This window comes from Saimiri boliviensis, chromosome 15 (genome assembly GCF_048565385.1).
Source record: "Saimiri boliviensis isolate mSaiBol1 chromosome 15, mSaiBol1.pri, whole genome shotgun sequence".
Taxonomy (NCBI): domain Eukaryota; kingdom Metazoa; phylum Chordata; class Mammalia; order Primates; family Cebidae; genus Saimiri; species Saimiri boliviensis.
The window spans coordinates 3,220,769-3,236,055 of record NC_133463.1 but is presented as its reverse complement, the minus strand read 5'-3'; the positions used below and the strand labels follow the sequence as shown (position 1 = coordinate 3,236,055).

Sequence of the window (15,287 nt, the reverse complement as noted above, 5' to 3'; positions counted from 1 at the left end):
TGGAGGCTGGGATTAGAGCCTTTGGAGATTGAAGCAAATTAAGATTTTCATTTTAGAATAAAAGAGTACTTTGATCATGAGACATAGATATCTTGTCCCCTTCTCCAAGAAGCAGGAGTGTTGCGTGTGGGACCATGTGCTTCTACGTGGTGTTTGACTCAGTACAAAATCTAGTCCCAAAGAAGGAGCCAAGGTGCTAATGTGGGTGTCAGCTGTGCCATTAAACTCATCATCTCAACCCAGAGTGTCTGGTCCCCTGCTCTTTCAGCATGGTTGTGTCCCTCCTCCTAAGCTTTGGTTCTTTAGGGCGACTGTGGTAAGAAAGATATTTAATCATGACACACACAGACACACACATATTTAACTGAAACAGAAGTTTCACCAAACAATATTTATGCGTGTGGTGCATTCTGGTGTTTTCAAGTCCATTCAATTGTGTTCTGCTTCACCTAAAATAAAAAAAATAAAAAAATGCCAATCAAGAGAAGAAAAAAAAAATAGGCAGTTTGGGGACCACGAACTGTCTCTTGCTTCAACAGTGTTTGGACGGAACAGATCCCGGGGACTCTTTCTTCCAGCCTCTGATCACCCTCTGATTTCCTCTCCACTTGCAACCTCCAGGACCGTTTTCTCGGCCATCTCCTGCTTCTAGGACCTGCCAACACCGTTTTTGTGGTTAGCTCCTTCTTGCCGACCATGAGCTCCCAGATTCGTCAGAATTATTCCACCGATGTGGAGGCAGCCATCACCCGCCTGGTCCATGTGTACCTGCAGGCCTCCTCCACCTGCCTCTCTCTGGGCTTCCATTTCCTCTACGATGATGTGTCTCTGGAAAGCGTGAGCCACTTCTTCCGCGAATTGGCCGAGGAGAAGAGCGAAGCCTACAAGCGCCTCCTGAACATGCAAAACCAGCGTGGAGGCCGCGCTGTCTTCCAGGACGTCAAGAAGCCCGCTTGAGATGAATGGGGTAAAACCCTGGGTGCCACAGAAGCTGCCACGGCCCTGGAGAAAAATCTGAACCAGGCCCTTTTGGGTCTTCATGCCCTGTGGTCTGCCCGCATGGACCCCCATCTCTGTGACTTCCTGGAGAGTCAGTTCCTAAATGAGGAAGTGAAACTCATCAACAAGGTGGGTGACCACCTGACCAACCTCTCCACAGGCTGGCCAGCCTAGAGGCGAGGCTGAGCTGGGTGAATATCTCTTGGAAAGGCTCACTGTCAGGCATGACTAGGATCCTACTGAGCCCAGAGACTTCTGAAGGGGCCCTTGCAAAATAACAGGGCTTCTGCCTAAGCCTCTCCCTCCAGCCACCAGGCAGCTTTCTAACTACCCTAACAAGCCTGAGGCCAAATGGAAATAAAGCTATCTGAAGAAGAAAAAAAAAAAGCCATCTTCTCTAGCCATCTTCAGGTAATTTCACACACACACACACCACTCAAACATACCCAGATATACAGCTACTTCTGCACTCCCATGCAATATGAGAGTCCCCGCCCAAAGTTATAAAACTGAGTACTCTGTGGGAATTCTCTCACACATCTGTATCTCTAATAGAATTGTAAGAACCTCCAGGGGTATTGTGTGTGGATTCCAAGAGCCAGAGGATTTCACTAGGGAGCTGCAGCTTACTTAGATTTTCAGCTTGTCTCACTGTGTTGCAATCACCTGCTGCTGATGTCAGAAGGGGTCCCGGGGCCAGGAGTTCAAAATTTATGCACGTGACGTGTCTGTCCCCTCCCGCGGCCATCTTCTGTGCTCCCCCTCCCGCGTCCCAGCACAGCCCAGGACTCTGCACAGGCCTTGCTCTCTCTGCTTTGCACATTAGCCTGGGCAATGTCCTCCCTCACCACCTCTTCCGGCGACTCTCCACCCGGTCTTCAATGTTCATTCCAGTAAAAACTCCTCCATAAAGCTTTCTTGATTCCCTTACCAGATTGTATTTCTTTCTCTTATAAATCTCAAAAATGCTTTCTCTCTCCTCTTAGGTATAATTGTAGTCTGCACTGTATCGCAGTATTGATGTATTTGTCTCTAGAGACTATGAACTCTTTGAGGGCAGAAACTATATGTTACTCACCTCTGAATCCCAAGATGCCTCTAACTCAATGTTTTTATGTAGAGAAAGCCATCATTAAGTGTCATTGATTGATCAGCAACTAATCATTAAGTCCCCTTCATCTCTGAAAAATTTGCAGACCATACTGTAGGCCTTTTTAAAAATGTCCAGTTGCATTTTTTAGGGTTTTAGCGTTGTCAATTGCATTAAAAGGGTTGAGAGAAATCCTCAATCATGAGGATTTCTAGAAAACTATCAACTATAGTAACATAAATAGTCTTCTTTCTTAAGTGCAGGAGACACATTCCAAGACCCCCAGTAGATGTCGAAAACCTGAGATGGTACCAAACCCCATGTCCCATGCATCCTATTTTTTTTTTCTTTTTTTAATCATAGCCCACTGCAGTGTCAAACTCCCAGGCTCAAGCCATCCTGTCACCTCAGCCTACCGAGTAGCTGGGACTACAGGCGCATGCCATCATGCCCAGCTTGTTTTCGTATTTTTTTTTTTTATCAATGGTGGTCTTGCCATGTTGTCCAGGCTGGTCTTGAACTCCTGAGCTCAAGTGATCCTCCCACCTCAGCCTCCCAAAGTGCTGGGATTACAGGTGACAGCCACTGTGCCTGGTTCTTTTTTCTTGTATATCCACACATACATATGATAAAGTATGAGGTGCAACACTAAATCTAACAGTTTTTTTTCCTTCTCAATTGCAAAGATAGTTTAGTTCTGTGAATGGTGGACATTTGAGACAGGTTTCGGTTAATTTAGAAACTTTATTTTGCGAAGGTTGAGCACCCGCCCTTGTGACACAGCCTTTGGAGGTCCTGAGAACGTGTGCCCAAGGTGGTCAGAGCACAGCTTGGTTTTGTACATTTCAGGGAGACATGAGACATTAATTGATGTATGCAAAGTGAACGCTGGTTTGGTCCAGAAAGGCGGGACAACTGGAAGCTGGGACGGGGCTTCCAGTTAAGGTAAGTGAGAGACAAATGGCTGCATTCTTTTGAGTTTCTGATTAGTCTTTCCAAAGGAGGCAATCAGATATGCATCTATCTCAGTGAGCAGAAGGATGACTTTGAAAAGAATAGAAGGCAGGTTTGCCCTAAGCAGTTCCCAGCTTGAATTTCCCCTTCAGTTTAGTGATTTGGGGGTCCAAGATATTTTCCTTTCACACGTCCTCCCATAGATCTTAGCAATCTCAGCATACAATTTTTTTCTTTTCTTACTAAGTAGAGAACTTTTACTGTTCCACTTAAAGAAAGCATTTGACAGCTTTTTTCTTTTTTCATGTCCGAATTGCGAGCATCAACACTCTTGCACTTCGGGGCTGTCACTAAGTAAAATCACGCCTGTAATCCCAGCACTTTGGGAGCCTAGGCAGGCAGATCACCTGAGGTCAAGAGTTCAAGACCAGGCTGGCCAACATGGTGAAACCCCCGTCTCTACTAAAAGTACAAAAATTAGCTGGGCGTGGTGGTGCACGCCTGTAGTCCCAGCTACTCAGGAGGCTGAGGCAGGAGAATTGCTTGAACCCTGGAGGCACAGGATGCAGTGAGCTGAGATAGCACCACCGCACTCACTTGAATCACTATTACTGTGATACCGCCGTAACCAGGTGCCGGGACCCAGGGGCTCAGCTCCCTCCCTGTGCTCACCAAACATGTAACTGGGTGTGTCCAGGGTCTTGGCATCACTTGCCCCAGGAATGGAGAAGGGGTCCTGGAAGCACTGTGAGCTTATCATTCAAATAAATATTGGACCCAAAGAGTTTAGCAGAGAGCAATTTATTAGGCAGAGAGAGAAAGAGAGAGGGAGGGAGAGACAGCTCCCACATTGCCATGGGAGGGGATCCAGAGAAGCAGTCCGTATAGGGAGAGAGAGAGAGCTCCCACATTGTTGTAGGAGGGGACCCCAGAGAGGGAAATCCCTACAGGTTAGGAAGCAGGGGGATTTTAACCCTGCAGTTACTCCCACCCCATTCATGTTGTCGCCCAATGAGAGGAGCTCTTTCAAACTTCCTCTGGAGTGATTCATCTTCGACTCTGATCCCGGATTGTTGATTGGGCCCACAACAGAGCCCGTCCTCCCAGGGCTTTTGGCTGGCTTTCCCAACAGAACAAGGGCGCTCACCTGGAATTTCCACCTAGCTGGTGCGGGAAAGTTAGACAAAGAACTTTACATCTGAAACCCCTCTGGTCCCCAGATGGGGGCATGAATGGAGGTATGGCGCTGGGAAATTCCTGCCTTTGAAACACAGGCAATTTTCCGTAACACAGTCCCTCGCCACCACAGTTGATCTGATCACCAAGTGGCTACTAGATGAGGAAGGTGTACAGCATGGATTCACAGGACAAGCGGAGCAGCCATGTTCCAGGGTAGACCGAGTGGGGATGACGCAAGATTTTATCGCACTACTCAGAACAGCTCAAAATTTGAAACTTATAAATTGTTTATTTCTGGAATTTTCCATTTAATATTTCTGGACCACAGTCGACAGCAGGTAACTGACACCTCAGAAAGCGTAACTGTGGATGGGGGGGACGATTGTATTCTAATCTTAGTCTCTCCATTCATATTTGTTTATTAAGAAATCCATAGAAATTCAAACAAATTAATGAACAGCCTGGGGCAGTGGCTCTCACCTGTAATCCCAGCACTTTGGGAGGCCAAAGAGGGAGGATCCCTTAAGCCTGGGAAGTTGTGGAGCCCAGGAGCCCAGAGCCAGTGACTTGCCAGGGGCCACAGTGCACAGCTGCATCCAGGAGCCTCAGAAAGCTCAAAGAAGCTCTCCAGCAGTATTGCCCAAATCTGCAGCAGCCTGCAGACCCACAGATGAGAAGCCAGCCTTCACAGATATGCCTTCAGTGGGTACTCCGGGACCCTGAGGAGACCCTTTGCTTGAGGCTCCTTGATGGTTTGAGTGTGAAGTCCCAGCGCTGGAAGTGATGTTCCCCTGGGGATTTCAGGAGGGGGAGATACATGTCCCTGTACCACTTAGATACAGCTGTGCTGTCCACACCTCCCATTCCAGGGGACCCCGGCCACTGCCTGCTGCCTCGTGCACCGGAAGCTTCCTGTCACCCTCCCAGCTGAATTGTCCTCTTGCTCTCAGGGCAGCTGTCTTCTGCTTCTTGTAATCCAACCTCTTGTTAACCCGCCCCTATCTGCAGCAGGGGTGACGTGGAAGAACCGCATGTTCTCAGGAAGATTGCCTGCTCGCCCTCCTCAGAGAACCTGCAGCACCCAGTGTTTCTACTCTGTGTATGCCTGACACTAGGAGGTTAGGCTTGGAGAAGTGAGAGTTCTGGGTCCTGAGAGGGAACATCCAGAAAGTGGGGGACAGTGGACACGTAGGCCCAGGCAGCAGAACAAGACGGGTCCAGTGACTACAGCAGCAGAACGGGCACCTGCCCTCCAATCCCAGCTTCTCCTCCTCCCTCTCCGTCTCCTACCTCCTCTCCTCCCCCTTTCTCTCCGCCTCCTCCAGCTCCTCCTGCTTCCTCTCTTCCTCCTCTTCCTTCCTCACTTCCTCCTCCTCCTTCCCTTCTTCCTCCTCCTTCTTCTTCCTCTCTTCCTCCTCATTCCTCCTTCTTCCTTCTGCTCCTCCTCCTCCCTCTCTTCCTCCTCCTCCCTGTCCTCCTCCTCCCTGTCCTCCTCCTCCCTCTCCTCTTCCTCCTTCTCCTCCTCCTCCTCATCCTCCCTCTCCTGCTGGGAAGAGCATTAAATGGAACTTGAGATCTTCCCCCCAGCTCCCCGCTGTGCACAGCACTTCTTTTCTAACTGCCTGTGGAACAGTGTTTTGTGTTTGCAGTATTTACCAAAAAACTAAAAATTGGTTTGGAGGCAGCTTCTACCTTCTTTTCTACCTCTCTAGTTAGTGGTAAGTTGGGTGCGGGAATTGTAGGGCATAGATTAGGGTTTTCAGTGGCAGGCACAGAGTAACCATCTCTACGCCATCATGGTCCAGCGGTCCCTGCTTGGTCTGTACACTCTGCAGACAGCACTTCGTCTTCCAGGATTCATGCAGGTGACTCATCTGGCGGCCTCCTTCCACGTGTTTAGCCTGTACCAGGGCGTGGGTTAGTTCCACACAGTCGGCAGTGAGACCTTCGTGCTCCAGCCAGCGTCTCTGCCCCAGAGAACCATGGGCTGTGCTCCAAGACCTTGAAAACTCGAGTGCTCACTCCCAGGCCTGGGGCACTCAGTTTTCTCACAGATGGCTTTTTGTTGTGTTTTGCATGATTTTTCTGTGTGACATTTCTAGTAATTCAGGCCTGCTGAAGTTGAATTCTTTTCAAGTTGCCTTCTTCTCCCTTTGCTGAGACTTTTGTACACATTGTTTTCCTGAGTAATGGTATTTCTAAGTGAATTTCTTCTTATCAGAGCTACTGAAATATACCTGCTCTCAATAAACTCTGATTTGGTTTTGTTTTTTAATAATTTTTTTTAAAAAGGTGATTAAGTCATGAGGGTGAAGTCCTTATGAATAGAATTCATGCTGTTACTGATGGAAGGCCAGGCATGGTGGCTCGTATCTATAATCCCAGCACTTTGGGAGGCTGAGGCCGGAAGATCACTTGAGGCCAGGAGTTCAACACCAGGCTGGCCAACATGGTGAAACCCCGTCTCTACTAAAAATACAAAAATTAGCCAGGCATGGTGGCATATGCCTGTAGTCTCAGCTACTCAGGAGGCTGAGGCAGGAGAATTGCTTGAACCTGGGAGGCGGAGGTTGCAATGAGCCGAGATCACACCACATCACTCCAGCCTGAGAAACGAAGCGAGACTCTGTCTCGAAAAAAAAAAAAAATACAATATTATTCAGTGATTTTTTTTTTTTTGAGACAGTCTCACTGTCACCTAGGCTGGAGTACAATGGCACTGCACAATCTCAGCTCACTGCAACCTCCACCTCCCAGGTTCAAATGATTCTCAGCCTCCCAAGTAAATGGGATTTCAGGTGTGTGCCACCATGCCCAGCTAATGTTTTTGTGTTTTTAGTAGAATGGGGTTTCACCATGTTGGCCAGGCTGGTGTTGAACTCCTGGCCTCAAGTGATCCACCTATGTCAGGCTCCCAAAGTGTTGGGGTCCCAGGCGTGAGTCACTGTTTCTGGCCAAGTGATTTTTCAAAATGAAGTAGTGATGCATGCCACGCTATGGATGACCCTCACACACACCCAGCTGCATGAAATAAGCCAGCCACAAAAGACGTCATAGTGTATGATTCTATTTATATGAAATGCCCATTAACAGGCAAATCCACAGAGATAGAAAGTAGACCTACTAATCACCGGCATTGTAGTTGAGCTGCTTCCTCCTCTGTGAATCCTTTCCTGACAAAGGCAGGCAGCCTGGCAGTGTCTGGCAGTGTCATTATTAACTAGAAAATAAGTTTCATAAAGGCAAGAACAAGAATTGCCTATTTTGTTCTCTGATCTACTGTCAACACACCTAGAACAGGGCTTGATATATAATAGGCATCAGCAAATACATATTGAATGATTGAAGTACTAAAACTGTTTGCATGCCTCGCCTTCCCCATCAATAGGCAGTGGTCTTCAGGGAAAGAGAAGATTTTGTCCCATTCATACTCATGCCTCAGTATCCAAAGAAATAGAATGCCTGACGCACAGTACAGATCCAATAAGTATTGGTTGAATGAATCAATGAATGAATGAATGAAAAGGAAATAGGGCTAAAACTAGTTTTGACCCACTACCCTGGAAAAGCGTGGTTCTTCTCAGATCCAGATATTCAGCACTTACTCCTTGCAGACATCTTCAGACCCAGGCAAGCCTCCTGGAGCTTCCGAGCCCCTGCCTCTGCGAGTGGCTCTTGGACTTCCCTTTCACTCACATGTGGTCTGTCTCAGACATGTTTCCCTGTTGAAGTGTCACCTAGCATCTCAGCAGACCTGAACAGTAGTTCAGATCAATATCAGTAGCGTGTACACTCAGATCCAGTCATAGATGATCAACACGGAAAACAAACCAAGACCAGTTGAAGACCTGGGTGAAGCAGTAGGTCCCAGGGCCAAAACTAGGAGGAGCCACTGCATTCATCATGCTTCCAGAGAGCCAGCGTCAGTCCTCAACCAGAGAGAAACAAACCTATGCAGTCTCTTATGAAGAGTGCTTCAAAAGTTAGACTCATGCATAACCTCTCAGCGGCCTTCAGGAATTCATGGGAGAGATGGCCAGCTGGTAGGCTTTCATTTAAAAGGCATAGTTCCTTCTAAAATGTATCATGAGAAAAATAATTTTTAACCCAGTTCAAATGCATATTACCCACTTTAACTAAAAGGCATGTATTAATTAAAATGTTATTGAGTGTAACGTGTGTTTCGTTGTTCTACTTAATGCAAACCTAATGAGACATCCAGACTTCAGTAAGAGACTGCACTTCCACCAGCAAGGAGGTTGATGAATTTCCTCAACAGTAAGAAGGTAATAACAAGAACTTCATCATTATTGTATTGCCTTTTTGTAGGGCTACCTCTAAAACTCAAAACAAACACGCTTGCACACATGCCCATATAATGAGCCGTCTATACACTCCAGCCAACATTCTTGGCTCCCCAAGAGAGCTTTATATGGAATGTAATACAGAAATACCCAGGAAACTCTGTAAGTCTTTTGACAAGGCTAATATTGGACGGGAACAAAACAAGACTACTGGCACCATCTCCTCTCAGCTCTTTAGTAAACTTGTCCCATTAAAAAGTAGCCTGTGGAAGAATTTTTTCTCCAATGAATATGGTAGCTTACAAAAATGAGAAGGGCTGCCAAGCTGTAGATGTGTTCAAGCACTCTTTACCTTCATTAAATAGCATTCCCTGGCAACCAAAGACTCCAGCTGAACTTTGCATGGGAGGACGGTGTTTATGGTGGCGTGAAGTAACACTTGGAGCCACAGAGCACTCCAGGACCCTGCAGTGGAGTCCACTGTGTGCTGAGCATCGTCTCAGGCAGGACAAGCAAGCCAAGCTGAGCTGCTCTATGAACCCACTGTTAAATCAGGAATAGTCCACACCCTGGGGAAGAGTTGAGCCACACTTGGCCACAGAATGCAGAAACCAAGCTCCATAGGTTAAGGAGAAATAGGGGCAGGGACAGAGCGCAGAGAGGCACAGATTGGCATGGCCAGGAGCCAGGCCAGTGGGCCAGGGGTTTCCTGGGCCAAGACATGGTGCTGGGACTCCAAAGGGAAAGAAAAGCAATGCACTCCTGGGACATCTCCCTGGAGTTGCAGTTGAGATGATTTCACCGTGCCTTAGACATAAGCAGATTTAGTCACTGGAGACTGGTCTTGCTGTCTCTAAAATGTGCTTTCAAACCATGTGTGAAAAGGAAATCTGGTAACGCATCTTTAATTTTTGTAACCAAAAACGCCAATTCCTGATCTCTTTGTATTCTTCCAAACCCACAGCATTTCATGTCTGATTCCTAAGCCCACTTGGGTCTCATTTAAAGCAACGTTTCCAAAGAATTTAACTACATATTGATCTATTTTTTTTTCTTTGCAGATAACTGTGACTTCTTGGTTGTTTTTAAGACTACTATGCCACTCATTCCTACACTATTAACCTTGTTATCTTCTTTCTTGTTTAAAATACGTATATTACTATGCAGTTTGGAGGCATTTTTCCCCAGAAAGACAGGAAAAGAGTGGGAGTAAAATAACTGGAATCTCACATTTCCTGTTGCTACTCAAAATGTGTGGGCAGGTCACTTGAACTGGGAAATGGGAAAATCTGTTCACATATCCATATAAAGAAAAATAAAGGGCTATAAATTTAGTTCTAGACCCTAAACTCCTTCTTTAAAGGAGTAGCTCATTCTATTATCAGCATCTACAATTGACCCTATAGCACAGGTGATTGCCACTAACCCTGCCACCTTTTTATACCACTAACACTGGCCTGGCCACCATACAGCCCCATTGACAAAACGCCAGACATTAGGAGCCAGGAGAGAAAAGCTCTGAGTGTGACAGCCAAGACTCTGGGTGATGGAATCAGAAACTTGCAAGGCTTACAGTTTAAATGGGCTGCCCTTGTGGAAAAACATGAAACACAGCTCTAAAATTTAACAATAACATAAAACCTTCCATTTGTCTTTTGGAGACAGAGTCTCACTCTGTCACCCAGGCTGGAGTGCAGTGGTGCCACCTTGGCTCACTGCAACCTCCACCTCCCGGGTTCAAGTGATTCTCCTGCCTCAGCCTCCGAAGCAGCTGGGATTACAGGCACATGCCACCACGCCCAGCTAATTTTTGTATTTTTAGTAGAGATGGAGTTTCACCATGTTAGCCAGACTAGTCTCGAACTCCTAACCTCAGGTGATGCACCTGCCTCGGCCTCCCAAAGTGTTGGGATTCCAGGTGTGAGCCACCGTGTACGGCCACCTTCCATGTTTCACAATGGTTAGAACAAGTCTGGAGACAGTGAGAGCAACAACGTTCACAGAAACTTAGGTTGAGTTGATGACATCCCTGACTACAATGATGCAAAAAGACAGGAAAGAAAAGGAAAGCTGTGATTTATTTCAGAGACTAAAGCAACAGATTCATCTGTTGGAGAATGAAAGATTGTAATGAACAGCACAATTTCTAGGTTTTGACCAGGAATTCCTAGATGATGAACAGTATCACTGACAAATACAGGAAAATGGGAAGCAGAACTCCTGTGTAAGGTGTAGCATAGAGGAACATGCGCTGGACTGAGTTTTAAAGCCTTCATCTTAGTCATCTTAGTAGCCACTTTCACTGTGTGGCCTTGGGCAGGTCAAATAATTGAGCTGAATTCATTTCTCTCATTTGTGAAATCCATTTGTTTGGGCTAAATAATATTCAAGGATGAGTTATGAGTTCATGTGCTTTCATTCCCCCTTCCTGTATCTTTAGAGGACAGTGCTAGTTAATCATGGTCTATTTCCACTGAGTCTAGACAAGGCATTAGAAATCTTTTCCACCAGCATTACAGGAGGCCAAGGCCCATCTACGGAGTTTCCATGAAAAGACAAATGCTATGCACCACAAGAAATCTCTGAGTCCCTTCCTTTTGATTTTGATAAAGAGGACGTGCTCAACTGCATACCTTTGAATTTTATTAGTAAGTGGAAATTCTATTCAGAAAAATTTAAAGCCCAACACTGAAAACATAGTAGGCCTCCATTTCTGGTCTCATGAGTAGCTAGGTATGCTACAGAAACTTTCTATCCACAACTAGTCCACAGAAACAGGTATGACACTATTTGAGGTGTTTCTACTCTTCCAAAATGTAGAAGAGGTCTTCAAGAAAAACTTAAAAACAACAACAACAAATGAGAGGTAGAGCCAGAGCCTGTTGTGAGGAAGAGTGGAGAGGGTAGGGCTGGAGTAGATAAAAGTTAAGGATTTGGCAGGTGGAATTGTTGGAGCAATTCCAGGGAGCATGAGCAGAACAGCAGAGGGCAGAGTCAAGGTGGGAATTAAGCAGCATGGACCCCCAGTGGAGGTTAGCTACCCTGAGTCCTTGGTTATATGGCTAAACAGTTACAGGAATATTAACCTACAGAAGAGCATTGAGGAGGAAGCCAAGTTTGAAATATCCACTCTAACACAAAACCTTCAGGAAAGGCTGAAGTAGACCCTAAGTATGGATGCCCCCAAGCTATTCATAGAAGTAGAAATAAATTCTCCTGGGCAGAAATCTTCCCCAGGTCAGGCTTGTTGCTTCCCTGGATACCCACTGATATGTTCAGTGTGTTACCAAACACACCAGAAGTCTAGCTACTCAGCAAGAGATACAACATACTAAAGAAATTGACATGAAATATTTAAGGAAATTATAAAAATTGGTATATAAAAATAAACTATTAATAAGGCACAGAGAGAATTTTTAAATACTAATCTCCAGGAATAAAATATATAATTGTTGGATTTGAAATCTCAAATAATTAGGCTAAATTTTGAGATTAGACACAGTTGACAAGAGAATTAATGAACTGGAAGACACATTCAAAGAATTTAGAATGTAGCAAAGAGAGAGAACGCAATTAAAATATGAAAAGGAGCTAAAGACACATAGAAGGTGAAAAGATCTAATACCTACTAAGTGACACCAAAAAGAGAAAATTGAGAGAATTTTGAAGGCATAATGGTTGGCTGCAGATTTTCCAGAAATTACATTAACTATGAATTCATGGACCCAAGAAGCACTACACATCCTGAGAAAACTTAATAAAGAGATCACTCATAGTGAAACTAGAGAGCACCAAAACTGAGAACACCATGAATGTATAGAGCAAGAAGGGCTATAGCACCTAAAAGGAAGGGCAGTTGAAATTTTAAAAGGCAAATTTTTCAACAACCATGGAGACCAGAAGATAAGTGGAATAACTGCAATGTGTTAAGAGAAAATAACAGTCAACCAAGAATTATGTATGTAGCCAAAAGTGAGAAAAAATAGGAAAAACAGGAGTGGGAATGGTGGCTAACACCTGTAATCCCAACACTTTGGGGGACCAAGGCAGAAGGATCACTTGAGCCCAGGAATTTGAGACCAGCCTGAACAATGTAGTGAGAGCTTCCTGACAGTAAAATTTTAAAATTAGTCAGGTGTGGTGGCATGTGCCTGCAGTCCTAACTACTCAGGAGGCTGAGGCAAGAGAATCACTGAGCCCAAGAGTTTGACGTTACAGTAAGCTATGATCATACCACTACACTCCAACCTGGGTAACAGAGCAAAACCCTGTCACTAGAAAATAATTTTTAATTTATTTAAAAATAGGAAAAACATAATGAACCCAAAGGAGTTTGTTTTTTTTTTTTAAAAAGGAGCAGAAAGCAACAAAATAGAAAGCAAAGTTATAGTAAAATCAACAAATACGTAAGTTTGTTAAAAAAAATTACAAATCTTTTCTAAGAAAAAAGACACAAATATATAACATAAATGCAGATAGTTATAATTTGAGCAGAGATTTAAAAGATAAACATAATTTTTTGGCCGGGCGCAGTGGCTCAAGCCTGTAATCCCAGCACTTTGGGAGGCCAAGGCGGGTGGATCACGAGGTCAAGAGATCGAGACCATCCTGGTCAACATGGTGAAACCCCGTCTCTACTAAAGGTGCAAAAAATTAGCTGGGCATGGTGGCACGTGCCTGTAATTCCAGCTACTCAGGAGGCTGAGGCAGGAGAATTGCCTGAACCCAGGAGGCGGAGGTTGCGGTGAGCCGAGATCGCGCCATTGCACTCCAGCCTGGGTAACAAGAGTGAAACTCCGTCTCAAAAAAAAAAAAAAAAAAAAAAAAAAAACATAATTTTTTTTCCACTGTTGGTGAACAAATTAAGATAAACATAATTCTAACAATAACTTTATACCAATAAATTTTAAAATAACAAAATGGACAAATTTCTGGGAAAATATAACTTACTGTCATGTTTCCCCATAAATCTCAGCTGACTTTAATTACTTGCATATAATCATATAATTCCTGGGAACTGATACTGTGCAATTTCCAAAGATAAACAGTAAAAGGTAGTGAAGTTTTTATTTTGCTCACTGGGACACTTGCTTTTGGAAATCTGAGCTACTTTTTAAGAAGTCTACTCTGAGGCTGGGTATAGTGGCTCACACCTGTAATCCCAGCACTTTGTGAGGTAAAGGCAGGTGGATCATGAGGTCAGGAGTTCAAGACCAGCCTAGCCAATGTGGTGAAACCCCATCTCTACTAAAAATATAAAAATTAACCAGGCGCAGTGGTGGATGCCTATAATCCCAGCTACTTGGGAGGCTGAGGCAGGAGAATCATTTGAACCCGGGAGACAGAGGTTGCAGTGAGCAGAGACCGTGCCATTGTACTCCAGCCTGGGTGACAGAGCAAGACTCTGTCTCAAACAATAAAAAAAGAAGTCTACCCTGAGCCACCATGCTCTATAGAAGCCAAGGTTGAAATCTCAGCTGACAGCCAGCATCAATTATCAGATAAGTGAGTAAAGATGCCTTCAGATGACTCCAACCTCTGGCCATGGAGTCTGCCAAAAGAAAACTCCAGACATCATGAAACAGAAACAAGCTATTTCCACGGTGCCTTGCCAGGATTCTGATTTACAGAATCAATAAATACAGTAAAAGTGACTAGTAAAAGCTACTAAGTTTGAGAGTAATTTATTTTGTAGGAAATGAAACATTTGCCAAAGCCAACTTAGGATGAAATGGAAATTCTGAACAGTCTTATGACTATCAGTGAGATTACTCCATTGATCATGCTTTTGGTGTTGCATTTAAAAGGTCATTACCAAACCTAAGGTCACTTGTGTTCTCTAATTTTATAGTTTTGCATCTTACATTTAGGTCCATAATTCATTTGGAATTAGTTTTTGCAGAAGGTGTAAGACCTGTGTCTAGACTCATTTTCTGCACGTGGACATCCAGTTATTCTGGCAACATTTGTTCAAAAGACTTATTGAAATGCCTTTGCTCCTTTGTCAATGATCAGTTGATTACATTTGTGTGGGTCTGATTGTGGGCTCTCTATTCTATTCTACTGTTCTCCGTGTCTATTCCTTGGCCATACCACAGCTACTTGATTACTATAGCTTTATAGTAAATCTTGAAATAGAGTAGTATCAGTCCTCTGAATCTGCTCTTCTTCAATATTTTGTTAACTATCCTAGGTCTTTTACCTTTTCGTATAAACTTTTGAGTGACTTTCTTGATGTCCACAAAATAACCTGTCAGGTGAGGTGTGTTTCTGCCTTGCCTAGAGTCCAGCTCTCCTCTGCCTCATGCCCCTGAAGAGGAGCCTGCAGTCCCAGGATGAGTTTCTCTAGGGCCTCTGATTATGTCTAACTCTCTAATCAGGGGAATGAGAAATAACATTCACCTTACTCTGTAAACCTACCAGGATAGAATGGCTATTCTGGTTCAGAGGTGAGAAACCTCTGAAATAACGTATTTCTACCAAAACATCATAAGCACACATGTCATGTAAAATCCTGAGAAAGGAATAAATACATAAAGGCTTTGAGTAAGCGTGTTTTACCTTTTGCATTTCTATTCTAAACTACGGACCACATTGAAAGCCTAAGCCATACCATATGTGGGAGGCAGAATAATGTCCCTAAAGATGGCCAGAACCCTGATTCCCAGAACTTGCAAATATGTGACATCATATGGCCATGGGGAATGAAGGTGGCAGATGGAATTAAGGGTGTGAATCAGCTGGCCTTAAGAAGGGAGATT

General features: G+C 44.5%; 1 pseudogene; it reads left to right on the top strand.

The window, feature by feature from the left end:
• The first annotated feature begins 526 nt into the window (after positions 1–526).
• LOC101052544 (ferritin light chain pseudogene) lies at positions 527–1,231 on the top strand (annotated as a pseudogene).
• The last annotated feature ends 14,056 nt before the right edge of the window (positions 1,232–15,287 follow it).